This window comes from Patella vulgata, chromosome 5, assembly GCF_932274485.2.
Source record: "Patella vulgata chromosome 5, xgPatVulg1.2, whole genome shotgun sequence".
Lineage (NCBI taxonomy): Eukaryota > Metazoa > Mollusca > Gastropoda > Patellidae > Patella > Patella vulgata.
The window spans coordinates 77,290,821-77,302,122 of NC_065883.2; the positions used below are offsets into that span (position 1 = coordinate 77,290,821).

General features: G+C 38.1%; 1 long non-coding RNA gene across 1 annotated transcript; it reads left to right on the plus strand.

Moving 5' to 3' along the window:
* The first annotated feature begins 1,666 nt into the window (after nucleotides 1–1,666).
* On the plus strand, nucleotides 1,667–10,737 carry LOC126821317 (uncharacterized). The gene is made up of 6 exons (XR_008788259.1): nucleotides 1,667–1,883; nucleotides 4,721–5,014; nucleotides 5,395–5,484; nucleotides 6,739–6,816; nucleotides 8,199–8,254; nucleotides 10,029–10,737. It is a non-coding gene; the product is annotated as an uncharacterized LOC126821317 (long non-coding RNA).
* The last annotated feature ends 565 nt before the right edge of the window (nucleotides 10,738–11,302 follow it).

Consider the following 11,302-nt stretch of genomic DNA (forward strand, 5'->3'; position numbering starts at 1 on the left):
GACAGATCTTATGATACAACGCGCACGCACTAACCATTCGGCCATCCACCACCCTCACATATTTAAAAGTAAGAATCCAGGTGACACTAGCTGTGGGTCGAGGAGGTCGTGGGGTGAGAGTGGGGGTGAGGGGCAAATGAAATAGGATTTAATGTTTTACTTTTCTTCAACAATCGGACTAATAAAGACGGACTTAGGTCCCGCATTCCATGTACGCGTTTTCACCAGCGGACAAACGCGGTGTTTTTTGTACTTTATCGACTGTAAACCTGCAGCCAACACCGGGGTTGGATGGCCGAATGGTTAGCATGTGCGCGCTGTATCATAAGGTCTGTCATTGAGTCAACTGGTGTGGTTTCGAATCCCCGGTTGTACGTGACAAGGAGTAGAGTCACCTGTCCAACCTCGTGGGTTTTCTCCGGGTGCTCCGGTTTCCTCCCACTGCTAAAGACCCCTACGCGCAAGCGAATTATTGAAATAAAATTAAATCATATGTTAGTCCCGAAATGACCTAGTTTGATCGAGTGGACGTTCAACCCCATTTTTTTTCTCTCCCTTTCTCTCTCTCTGCAGCCAGAATTTATAGCATGAGGTTCTTTTACAAAGTCCTTCTTGCTAAACAAACTATCATTTTTGGAAAGCTTCTGACACCAAGAACACAAATCCCCAAAGTTTCAAGCAAAATGTTAGCACTTACTAAGCAAATGTTAACTACTATACATCTTACAAATAAACTACACCATCAAATGTTTATAAATCAAACTTTATTACCATAATCTGAAAACATGTTCACCAGTTGTCATAAACTGTAATAAACAACAATAACATATATACTATATTTTCTAATGTACAAATACTTCTGACCTTGAAATATGCAGCAATACCAGCGTGAATATACAACGATTACTTGGTATAACCACGGCAAACTATGCCGTAACCCATATCCACTTAATATGATAAAGATAATATTTTCATACGTGACAATCAGTCACCCCACCCCCCCCACCGCCCTCCCGCACACACACACACGCACACACACACACACACACACACGCACGCACGCGCGCACGCAGCTGAAATCCGATGAACAATAGAATTTTTTTTCTTGCACTGATGTCTTCATTATCTAGATTGCTGTAGAAAAGTCGAACGTTAAATACAGTTCATTTCCAATACGTAGAAAGAAAGGTACGGTTATAGAATTCTGGCAATTTGCAATATCTATAATAAGGGTCGGATCTGGGTAATTCCGCCCATGTGTTAAAAATAGCTCATATAGGGCATTACCGTTCAGCAATCATAAACAAAAAAGGGGCTTGCTGTTTAACTATTTCTTATGTTCGAAGCATGACACGGGTCGGAGCATGACACGGGTCTTGATTATATCTAGAAAGGTACGGTTATAGAAATCTGGCAATTTGCAATATCTATAATAAGGGTCCGATCTGGGTAATTCCACCTATGTGTTAAAAAAAGCTCATAGGGCATTCCCGTTTAACAATCATAAACAAAAAAGGGCTGACTGTTTAATTGCAATATCTATAAAAAGGCTCCTATCTGGGTAATTCCACCCATGTGTTAAAAATAGCTCATAGGGCATTCCCGTTTAACAATCATAAAAGAAAAAAGGGCTGACTCTTTAATTATTTCTTACGATTGATAGCGTGGGAGCATGACACGGGGCTTGATTACATCTAGACATCTAGATCTGATGACATGGCTGGTTTTAATTTTGATAGTTGAAGCTAAAACACCTAAAGACAATGGTTGTTCACCGGAACAGTATTACGACAGTGGATTACGGGAATGTTTTTATTGTGCTGTTTTGTGTAAAAAGGCTGAAGCCAGAGGTCAGTTATCAGAATGTCTGACCAACTGTCCGGGTAAGTGCAATTCTTAATTTGGTACCAATGCCATCGAGATTTTGTTTGCGTGTTGAACCAAACGATGCTGTCCCTTGCCGGAAAATCCAGATGAACTTTCCCGGTTAGCGATCCAACGTTTTACTCACTGGGCCACCGTGGCTCCCTAGCAATACAGGAATCTTTCCCATATTATAATATTGTAAAAGTTGATGCTAACACCGAGATCAAACCCTGGATTTCTTGGTTAATGATGCCAGCGGCTTACTCACCGAATCACTGTGGCGGCCGTTGCTACACACTTCCGGTATAAACAGTTGCTCTTGATTGACGTACTTCAATTGAATAATCGAGGCGGAGTCGCGGTGGCTCAGTGAGTAAGAAGTTGGATAGCTCAGCTGGGGGTCCCGTGTTCGACGAGATAGTATAGTCGATGAGAGCCGCGGTGGGTCAGCGAGTAGGACGTTGGCTCGCTAACTTGGAGGTGCCGTGTTGGATCCCATTTCATCGGCGTGGTTCGCCCTTGTCAGTGGTACATAACAATGTATACAATCATTGACAGTCGAAATAAGAGTAGGCCGTAGCGATGCTGTCCGGGCAAAATCCCCTCATAGCAAACTACATGGGGTATGCCCGTCTTCATTATCCCAGCCGGTGTGAGAGAAAGAAATGGGGTTTAACGTCCACTCGACACAAACTAGGTCATTTCGGGAATAACATATGGTTTAATTTTATTTCAATAATTCGCTTGCACGTAGGGGTCTTTAGCAGTGGGAGGAAACCGGAGGAAACCGGAGGACCCGGAGAAAACCCACGAGGTTGGACAGGCAACCCTACTCCTTGTCACGTACAACCGGGGAATCGAAACCACGCCAGTTGACCCCAGTCGGTGTAGAATAGTAGTACGTTAAACCTCATTTCATTTGTTACGTAATGCATATTTATATAATGAAGGTGGGTCACATACCTGAGTGGATTAGGCCCTGATCAAAGAAAACCAATCCACTGTAACTTTTATTATGATAAAGAATAACAGGTTATTATAGGACACCTGTTAGACACACCTGTTGGGAATACCCGTTATCCTTAAATAGTAAATAATCCACACCTGGTAGCATAGCGTTAAACAGACATTATACAACAACTAAATCTACCTCTTTAGGCCTGAATTAAACATACATTATGCAAGAGCTAAATCTGTCTGTTGCAGGTCTTTCGTTAGGTCTGAAATGTTATCTAAATTATTAATTAGACATTAATTAACTTATCCAGGCCATAATCAACTCTAGATGGCAGCGCTAGCCCGCGATCTTTAGCTGATTATGAGGCGATTTACTGCATAACTTTTCTTCACGATTTAACGATTAAATGGATAATCGAGACTATGCTGTTTATCGTACTGACTTTAGTAAGAATGATCGAGGCTAGGCGGAAATTTCAATCGCTTAGTTCCCGGTTCATAGTGGATCAATTTAAATGAAATTTTCAGCAAATTGCCTTTACATTATCTAGCTTTTAACTATTAAAGTGAGAACTGCCAACTCGTTATCGATTCTCCCATAATGTATCTTTAATTAGACATATCGTTAGCTCGTGATATTTAGTGGATTTGAATAAATTTTGTAATGTATAATTTAACGTAAAAATGGATAATTGAGACTTTCTTTATTATCATATCAACGTTAGTAATGATGATCGAGGCTAGCCTAAAATTGAATCGTTAATATCTCGGTTCAGAGTGAAGCAATTTGACTGATATTTTCATCATATTTTGTTTTCATTAGCTATGTTTTAACTATTATAGTGAGAACTGTATGCTCATTATCTAATCGTACCTAATGTCCCTTTAACTAATTTTATACAAAGTAGGTAAATGACGTTGAGATAGGTTATCTAATCGTAATGTCCCTTTAACTAAGGTAGGTAAATGACGTTCGGATAGGTTATGACATATTGGGAATACCCGGTCGGGGATATTGTAATCTTTGAATAGTACACAAAATTAGGTCACACTAAACGATTACCTGTAGATGATCTTATTTGAAATACCTGATGACTATTGAACAATTTTACCCAAGCAGGTTTCATTTTTAATATCTCTCGTAATACTTTGATAACTGATCGCCATAATTATTTTGATCATTGTATATCACGTGACATTGACAACATCGGAAATATATTGTACCGTGTACGGACAATGGGACTAGTAGGGCGTTAAACCCTATTTCATTTAATTTTACTACGGAAGACAGGAAATGAATTCAAGGAGTGGATTCGCCTGTCCGACCTCGTGGGTTTTCTCCGGGTCCTCCCACTGCTAAAGATCCTTGCGCGCAAGCGAATTAATGAAATAAAATGGAACCATGTGTTAGTCCCGAAATGACCTAGTTTGTTTACAGAGGACGTTACCCCCCCCCCCCTCCTCCTTAATTAGGAGTTAATATTTCCTAATTAGGACTTTAAATCTTGTTTATAAGAGTTACTATTTCCTAATCAGGTCCTGATATCTCCAGATTAGTACGTAATATCTCCAGATTAGTACGTAATATCTCCTAATTAGGACGTAATATCTCCAGATTAGTACGTAATATCTCCTAATTAGGACGTAATATCTCCAGATTAGTACGTAATATCTCCTAATTAGGACGTAATATCTCCAGATTAGTACGTAATATCTCCTAATTAGGACGTAATATCTCCAGATTAGCACGTAATATCTACTAATTAGGTTGTAATATTCCATGATTAGAACGTAATATCTCCTGATTAGGTCGCAATATCCCCTAATTAGGACTTATTGAGAATTTGGTCCTTATACGCTTCCGTACAATTGATGTTGTGTTTATCTGATTTTTCAGATTATTTGAAACAATTCACGACAACCGTGAATATACAGAGGTCATATGAAACTACTGCCTACCCAACGACAACCTTGAATATACCAAGGTCATATGAAGCTACAAACCAGCCAACGTCAATATTGACTATCCCACGATCATATGAAACTACAACACGACCAAGGTCATATGAAACTACAACACGGCCAAGATCATATGACACTACAACACGGCCAAGATCATATGACACTACAACACGGCCAAGTCCTGTCACCAGCAGTATTGTTCAAGGGTGGAATAAAGGTCACGCCATAGGTATATAGTACACAACCTCACACTCTTCTATGTACGAATCATTCGCAAAATGGCAGCTGTGGTGGCTCGGTTGGAATTCGACATAAGAGTGGGATGTAACACTGTTGTCCGGACAAAATTTCCCTCATGGCGTATGCCTGTCTTCATTAGCCCAGTCGGATCAGAACAGTAGGACGTTAAACCCCATTTCATTTATTTCCCCTCATAGCACACTGTATGGCGTATACCCATCTTCATTACCCTAGTATAGGAGCAGAACAGTAGGAAGTTAAACTCAATTTCATTTCACTTATAATTGGACGTTAATATTGTAATAAACAACAACAACAATAATAAAACTGATTGAATCTAACGATGACATATTTTGTGTTTTGTTGTAGCAATAGGAGTACCAGGTCTGGTAGTTGTTTCTGCAATACTCATTAAACTCTGTAGGAAAAAATCGGGAAGAACCAGAGGTAGGGTGGAAGGTGAGTCAAATAATAATGATTATATTCGCTTGCCAGTCATCTTTTCTAGGATTTCGATTAAACATAGGAGAGAGTGAGAGAGAGATTGAGAGAGAGAGAGAGAGAGAGAGAGATTACATGCGGGGAATTGAAACCACACCATTAGACTTAATGACAGACCTTCTGATCTAACGCACATAGTGTATATATTTCGTACCTTCTGTCTGTATCAGTATTGTGCTTGATAACGACAAGAGAATCATTGTTGAAACGTAGCTTAAAAGAAAACAGTTATCCATAGAACTGTTGTGTTTATTTTAATGTGTTCAATTGCTTCAGCTAGATTTTACTGAAAAGGAATTGTAGGCCATTATGTCGTTCACGCATATGATTCACCACGAACAAATAGCCCTACAGTTCCTTTTCAGTGAAATCTAGCTTCTTGTATGATATGAATAATGAAAAAGCACTATTAATTGAATAGTTTGTATATATTAGTTATAGACACTATAGATTAAATGGTGAATTTTGTCCTGTCGGAGAGTCCCGTTGTATTAGACCTACCTTGCACAATTTGGTCTTAATTTTAATAATCATAAACGATATAATTCATTAAAATATTAACGATATCCCATGATTCACCATTTTTAATTAAATCATTAAATGGCGACCGGATTTTAATCCATTTAAATCTCCGCCATCCGATGGTTTATAGAGTTGTGTATGGGCTTGTCATGTGAATAAATATCTAAATATGTAGCATTTGAAGCCAATATCAACACCTGCAATCTGATTAAAATACAGATCTATATTTCGTTTCGTTTTTTTTATACTTTCGATGGCCTACACTACATGAAGATCTGACAAGTTATAGCGATAGGTCACGTCAGGGATCAAAAGACCGACTTATGACCCTATGACGTCAGACATTTTATTAACCAATCAGCATTGATGTTACCAGTGGATTACCCATAGTTCCGTGCAAAACACACCCAAAGCTCGCCGTAACAGACCGTTTCATTGGCTTATCCCTGACACCATTCAGAACACGAGTTAAATAACAACTCTTTTAGATCCAAGTGTAGTAAAGACAAGTAAAATGAAATTTTGAATAATATAAAAACGAAACGAAATAGGATCTGTGTTTAACCAGATTGAAAGGCCTGCAATATGTAAATTTAGGTCTTACATAATACATCTTTCAGCATGAAGTGTATACATATGATTTATATATGGTTATATATGGTTATACATATGTCTTATATATCTTTACAGTGCAACAAGATTTACTAGAACAGGGAAACACAGACACAAACAGGCGGGATTGCGCAATAGACGTTTGCACATCGAATGGTAAAACACATTATTCTTTGTTGCCTTGTGGTTGTGAATTACCACCAACCCTGTCCGTCTGTCCCTCGACCCGCCTTCCACAGTTTCTTGTGTACACTTTACAGACAACATTTATTACCTGATCATGTTAAACACAGACACAAGCAAGCGGGATTGCGCAATAGACGTTTGCACATCTAATGGTAAAACATGCTGTTCTTTGATGCTTATTTAAATCCTCATGGTTGTGGATTACCACCAACCCCGTCCACCCCTCCGTCGATGCGTCTTCCACAAATTCTTGTGAACACTCTAGAGAAAACATTTATTACCCGATCGTGTTAAAAGTTACCTGTTGTATCGGTTTATGATAATAACTCCCTGAGTTATTTCCCTTGATCTCTTTGTAAAATCTTGTGAAGAATCTAATGATTTCAGTTCATTTTATTTTTATTTCCTATGTGTTTGCCATTTCTATGCATTGTTATAATAGCACAACCCAATATCCTGTATAGTTTCAACAATTAAGGGTAATTATTTCTAGAGTTGTGGCCCTTGTTCAACTTGTAAAATCTTGTGAACTCTCTATTTTGCTTTCCATTTACCTAAAGATCCACAAGCTATGTGGGGTGTTGAGTGTGTGTCGTTGCCTGGCAAATACTATTTATTGTTATTGTAAAGCTAGGACAATGTCTTTTAACATCAGGTCTAAATGAAATAGGGCTTAAATTCTACAATTCTGCATCAACCGGGCTCATGAAGACGGGAATATGCCACACAATGTGCTATGAGTGAAATTCCTCCCAGACAATAAAATAAAACCAAGTACGAATAATCCAAACCATAAGATAGAATTCGAAGTCCTAAAAAACGTTATAGGCAAAATAGTGTATTCAAGCAAAATAGTGTAATCAGCAAATGGACTGCTCCTCGTGTACAAAATACACGACAAACAGTGGTAACAGGTGTCCGGAAGAGTAAGCTTACCCTGCCTGGCGCCACTTCGTCAAATTCCAATTGTCAGAGGTCTTTCGCGTGCAACGTGTAACTGGATCTCGGTTTTTGTGCCTTCCCAGCGACAAGACGCCGAACCCCTCCGTCCCATATCACCGACAAATGGATTCTGCGTTGGAATATTCCGAGGACTTTTCTCAGTCTACTCCGGGACCGAACCAGTGACCTTCTTGTTATTCCATTGATTATAAGAAAATTTAGAAAAATATACGAAGCAATTAGTTTTGGCAATAGAGATTATGACCTTCATATCGATAAAATAATTACAAAGACCACAAAGGCTATTTTGTGACGGAATATGAAAAATCAACCTACTGATATTTCCTTTTAGATGAAAAATATTTCGCGCCAAAAATGTGATACATTTTGTTTGTTTATTTTCGTTATAGGATTTACAGCTGTTCAAGAAAGTCAACCACCAATAAGTTCTTCAGAGCGTATAATGGTGAGTGAATGAAACGAAATCAAAAGGGATTTAACGTAATGGTGTTCTGCTCCGAATTAGGCTAAGGAAGTCGGACCTATACCTATACCATGAGGGATATTTTGCCCGGACAGCTGCACCAGGGTCTACTCTTACATCGAATTCTAACTGTCAAGGTTTCTTTTACGTGCACACCAATAGAGAGAGAGAAGTGGGGTTTAATGTCCACTCGGCACAAACTAGGTCATTTCGGGGGAGAACGCTAGATCGGAGACGGTCCTGCGCATTTTATGACGTCAAATGTGGATTAGGATAAGGGTTAGGGTAAGGGCTAGGACCTGCAGATTTCGTCATAGTTTCGAGATGTAGACAGGGCTAGCCCTAACCCTAACCCTGAGCCAAGTCTAACCCGCACTTAACCCATAATCCACATATGACGTCATAAAATGCCAATAGGTACACGGGCGCTGGATTGTTTGTCCCAATAGACTTCAGGGTATCTTCGCCTAAAATATTGGTTAGGAATATTTTGTTTTTCACAACGAAATGAAATGAAATGGGGTTTAACATCCTACTGTTCTGCTCCTAACCTGGGCTAATGAAGACGGGAATACGCCATACAGTGTGCTATGAGGGAAATTTTGCCCGGGCAGCGGCACTATCGCCTACTCTTATATCGAATTCCAACTGCCAAGGGATCTTTTACGTGCATTCCAATGTATACACGGGACCTCGGTTTTTAGTAACATCCGAAGGACTAGACAGCTGTCCTTGTCAGGCCCTCAGTTCTGCACCACTGACAAGGGGAAATAATGCCGGAAAATCTGGATGAACTTTCTCGGCCAATGCAGGGATCAAAGACGCCAATAGGTACACGGGCGCTGGATTGTTTGTCCCAATAGACTTCAATGTATCTTCGCCTAAAACATTGGTTAGGAATATTTTGATTTTCACAACGAAATGAAATGAATGGGAACACAACACAGTTTATATGGAAATACAATCACTGGTTTATAAGTATAGCACGACGTTTCGACAAGTATTCTCTTATCGTTATCAAGCACAAATGATATTTAGTTAAACTAAAAGGTGATATTTATAGTAAAAAAAAAAAAAGAAGAAAGAAAAAAAGAAGTCATAGATAAATGGTGTTATAATACAAGATAATAGTTAATTTGATCAAAGGATAATTAAAACTTAAATATAGTTAATTGAAAGGGGTTAACAGTAATCATGGGTTAACAATGACCAGGGAGCAACAAAGCCATATATTTGATATAGACAAAATAAACACAATTTGAATCCCTATTAATAAGAAATGTATAATAAGGTATAAATTGATCAAAGGATAATTAAAACTTAAATATTAGTTATTATCTTGTATTATAACACCATTTATCTATGGCTTCTTTTTTGTTATACTATAAAAATCAACTTTTAGTTTAACTAAATATCATTTGTGCTTGATAACGATAAGAGAATACTTGTCGAAACGTCGTGCTATACTTATAAACCAGTGATTGTATTTCCATATAAACTGTGTTGTGTTTTTAATGTGTTCAATCGCTAAATGATACTCAAGGATTATGAAATGAATGGGGTTTACCGTTCGACTGTTCTGCACGGACTGGGTTAACAAAGACGGGTATTCCATACAGTGTACTATGAGGGACATTTTGTCCGGACAGTGGTACTACGACCTGCTATTAATTCGAATCCCAATTATCAAGAGTGATTCTACAACAATACACCCGATAGGCCTCTAATCATAATTTCATTTCATTTTATTTTTTAGTTATAATTGAAATAAAATGGGGTTTAACATCCTACTGCTCTGGTCTGGTCGGAATAATGAAGACGGTTTCCGATATAATAATAGTACCTTTCTGACCAACAGAAGATGAGTAAAACTATTTTAAGTGTGTTTGTGAGTTAAATATCTTGTTACGATGCTTGTTATCTTCAGTAGGCTATCAGGGATTTTGTTTTTGACCAAAAGCGCAGTGGAACAAAAACTGTTAAGGGCATATAGTTTTGTTTTTAAATGGCTTATTTGTTATGTTCCGTGTGGTATTTGTGCCTTGTGTGTGTATATTTGTGTCTTGTGTATATCTATGCATTGTGTATGTATTGTCTTGTGTGTGTATATCTGTGTCTTTTGTATATGTATCTGTGTCTTGTGTATGTATATTTGTGTTTTGAGTATGTATATTTTGTGTCTTGTGTATGTATATTTGTGTCTTGTGTATGTATATTTGTGTCTTGTGTATGTATATTTGTATATTGTGTATGTGTATTGTGTATGTATATTTGTGTCTGTATATTTGAATCGCTTTTTTAAACTTCATCTGCATAAACCATCATTTTGTTAAAATACCGTGTGTTATTTGCGTCTTGTGTATGTATATTTGTGTATTTTGTATATATATTATGTATTGTGTATGTATATTTGTGTAATGTGTATGTTTTGTTATGTAGATCTGTGTCTTGCGTGTGTATATTTGAATCGCTTGTTTAAACCTTATCTGTATAAACCATCATTTTGTTAGAATAAAATGTACTTAAACAAACATTATGGAAGAGCTAAATTTGCATATTGTAGGTCTTTCTTTAGGCCTGATTTTTTTTCTAAATTATTAATTAAACATTAATTAACTTATCCAGGCCATAATCAACTCTCGATGGCATCGGATTCCTCACAAAATTAAATAGATTAGAAAGGTTCAGCCATATTTTGATTTAAGCTAAAAATGGAGGAGCGAGACTTAGCTTCGAACAACCAGTACGGTGGTAGAAATTAATGCACAAGACTGGTCAAACCTACAAAGGCTAATATCTTCCCGTAATGTGGTCTATTCTCGGCTGCAGTTATATTTGTTCCAGACAGACAAATACAAAGCTGAGACTTTATTGACCCCTCCCCCCCCCCCACACACACACATACACGTAGTTCGTATACGTATAGGTTTACATTCCTCTCCCAAGACCCCACCCAACCACATACATCACTGGCTATAGATTCCTCTGAATGGGCGTAGCACTCGGCAATCCTCAGTAGACTCAAGGACC